Raw genomic sequence first — 3439 nt, forward strand, 5'->3', positions numbered from 1 at the left:
GAAAGGTGTGAACTACCAGCCATTGTGACAGAGGACGGGTGGTGGGCAATATCTGTCCTCGGGCCCACCCGTCCCCCAGGCTCCCCCCACACGATTGTGCTGCTCTGTACAGGACTGGCCTTGGCTTCTCCCAGCGCTTTCCTGAGGATAATTTGCTCTGTTCCCACCAGTGCTGCTGAGTGTGTGTCCCAGGTTGCTAGGGACTCAGGCCCCTCAGCCCCATGCCTGCTGCCCAGGGCAAGTGTCCCATGAGGACCCTGCGTGCCTGCCTTCCTCCTCCAGGGACTGGAGCTCACTGGTTTCCCCACTCAAGTCCGCAGCCTCTCCTTCTGTACCAGATGGACTCTAGAAGCCTGAGGTAGACCCTGGAGGCTTGAGTGGACCCCAGGGGCCCGAGATGAACCCTAGTAGCCCAAAATGGACCTCAGGAGCATGAAATTAACCCAGGAGTCCGAGATGGACCCCTAGGAGCCTGAGATGGACCCCTGGGAGCCAGAGATGGACTCTAGGAGTCCGAGATGGACCCTAGGGGCCTGAGATGGACACTAGGGGCCCGAGATGAGCCCTAGGGGCCCAAGATGGACCGTTGGAGCCTGAGATGTACCCCATGAATCTGTGATGGACCCTAGGAGCCTGTGATGAACCCCTAGCAAACTGAGATGGACTCAGGAAGCCCAAGATGGACCCCATAGGTGCAAAATGGACCCCTAGGAGGTGGAGATAGACCCTAGGAACCTGAGATGGACGCTAGGTGCCTGAGCTCAAACCTAGGAGTTCGAGATGGACCCTAAGCCCGAGATGGCCCCTATAAGTCCAAGATGGACCCTGGGAGCACAAGATGGACTCTAGGGGTCTGAGAGACAATCTAGGGTCTTGAGATGGACTCTTGAAGCCTGAGATGGACTCTTGAAGCCCATGATGGATCCTGGGAAGCCTGAGATGGATGCTGGGTGTCTGAGGTGGACCCTAGGAAATCAAGATGGACCCTAAGAGCCCAGGATGAATCCTAGGAACTTAAGATGGACCTTAGGTGCCAGAACTAGACCCTTGGAGCACAAGATGAAGCTTAGGAGCATGAAATAGACCTTAGGAGCCCAATTGGGACCCCTAGGAGCCTGAGGTGGACATTAGGAGCGAGATAGACCCTGGTAGCCTGAAATGCATCCCTAGGAAACTGTGATGGACCCTAGGAGTCCAAGATGGACCCTAGGAGCCTGAGATGGACCCTAGAACCCAAGACAGACCCCAGCAGCCAGAGATGGAACCCGGGAGCTCAGGATGGACCCCTAGGGGCAGTGACCATCACAGATTGGGAGGAGGCAGGTGTGGGCCTTGTCCATCATGGAGTAGGAGGAGGTCATGTGGGCGGTGTGTGGGCTGCACCCTATCTCGGCTTGGCTGCTCATAAGGATTTCTCGGCTATCCTGTTCAGCCTTCTTCTCCCAGGATGAGGCCCACAGTGTCCTGCACAGGCCTCGGCACACTTGCTCTTTCCTGGAGGAGCTCTGCATGGGCTCCCTGGAGAGAGAATGCAAGGAGGAGCTATGATTCTTCGAGGAGGCCCATGAGATCTTCCAGAGCATGGAGCAGACGGTGAACCCGTCCCAGGTCCTGGGCATGGGTGGAGTTGGGGGCTGGCATGGATGGTGTGGTCATACCTGTGTCCCAGCCTTGCATCCCACTGCTGAGACTATGAGCACCATGCATGCAGGTGATAGGCAGGGCCCCTGGTCACAGTCCTCTCTGCAGGGTCACTCCCCGAAATGACATCACTTTTCTCAGAACCGTGTCTTCCCTCCCCATGTCCAGGAACACCCTTGCAGCATGTGCTGTCCCTCCTGTCTGCCACACACCACATGCCAAAGGAGGAGTCCACCAAATGGGCACAATCCATCCTGTATTGGCATCTGAAAACACCGTTTGAAAAATGCACTAGATGTGCCCCTGGGCTGCCCAGGGAGGGCCCTAGTCCCCTGGGGATGCCAGGCACCATTCATCACAGAGGCACCCCTGCTGACCAGACCTCAACCAGCTTCTCGCTGCTAGGCCTATTGGTGGCACCATCTCAGGAAAGCCTGATGGAGAAGCAACCCTGAGCAGTCTCCTTCCCCTAACACAGCCGCTGACCAGGTGCGGGTCAGGAGAGGGCATGAGGGCTCTGGGATCTGGAGGTCTGAAATCCCATCTCCCTTCTCTGGAGACGCAACCCAGCCTGAGCTCCCAGAGGGCCCTGGCAGCAGCTCCTGGACAGTGACATGTCCAACATCCTGGACCTGAGCATGTTCCCACCAGCCATACTCAGACCATGACCCACACTCAGATGCCACAGTGCATACCCCAGGATGATTCATACCAAGCAACTCCTCACATGGGGCCCTCGCACTCCCAGGAACCTCACACTCCAAGACCTCCTCACTCCAGGACCCCCTCATTCCCAGGCTCTTTGGCTATCTGGGCCAGTCACCTCTGTGACTCTCTCTGGGCAGGTGAGCGTGGCTCAAGTTTCCTTCCTGCTGCTTGGCCATCTCTCCCTCACCCCCCTCATTGCTGTGTTCTCACAGCCCCTGGGAGTTTACATCCAGTGGCCGGCCTATCCCCAGGTTCATTTCAGCCCTGAGCCCCTGCAGGTCTTGGGATGCTCTCCAGCCCTGCTCACCGGCTCCTGGTGTCCAAGGAGGCAAGAAGGCTGAACAGGAGGTGGCAGCATCAGGCCCCAGCCCGGTGTTTGGTTTGGGAGGGACAGGCGTGGCCTCTGGTGGCGCTGGGTGTCCTAGGAAGGTGGTGGCATCGGGAAATCCCTCACCCCCAAAACACATGGTTTCCTGTGCCACCGGGCCCAGCCAACCCCACTGGCTCCAGGTGTCCCGTGGGTGCTGCCGTCGCACCTCTGTGGGCATGCTCACGCAGCATCCCCTCTGTGCCCTCAGAAGTTGTCCTGGATCTCATACACCAGTAAGTAGGTGGACAGCATGACCCTTGCCCTCCTGCTCAGTGCACTCATGCAGTTGTTTTACAGAAGGGGACCCGTGTGCCTCCAGCCCATGCCAGAACAGTGGCTCCTGCGAGGACCAGCTGCAGGCTTACATCTGCTTCTGCCTCCCTGGATTCGAGGGCCGGAACTGCAAGATCAGTGAGGCCCCACGTCCCTCCCACACTTGCTGGGCATGCCTGGGAGGTGGGGTAGCTGGACCGACCAGGTGTAGTGTGCTTGGGCCAGGGGATGGATCCTGGTTGACCAGGGCTCAGCCCCATGGAAACTTCAGTGGCCTTGAAGGCTCATCCAGCCCAAGGTCTAAGGTTCTGATTCTCAGATTCAGTGACCCTCAGGCCCCCAGCCCTGGAAACTCAGGGGTGTCCAAGTGTGACACTGTGTTACAGCCTGGTCAGTGCTGCTTTCTCTCCATGCCACTGCCAAGGCCTGAGGCACCTCTCACCTCTC

At 58.2% G+C, this 3439-nt stretch overlaps 1 pseudogene; it reads left to right on the plus strand.

Moving 5' to 3' along the window:
• Positions 1-3439, plus strand: part of LOC110594698 — an 11198-nt pseudogene that overhangs the window by 762 nt on the left and 6997 nt on the right.

The sequence above is a fragment of the Carlito syrichta genome, unplaced genomic scaffold (assembly GCF_000164805.1).
Source record: "Carlito syrichta isolate Samal-C Ts95f unplaced genomic scaffold, Tarsius_syrichta-2.0.1 Scaffold126477, whole genome shotgun sequence".
NCBI classification, from domain to species: domain Eukaryota; kingdom Metazoa; phylum Chordata; class Mammalia; order Primates; family Tarsiidae; genus Carlito; species Carlito syrichta.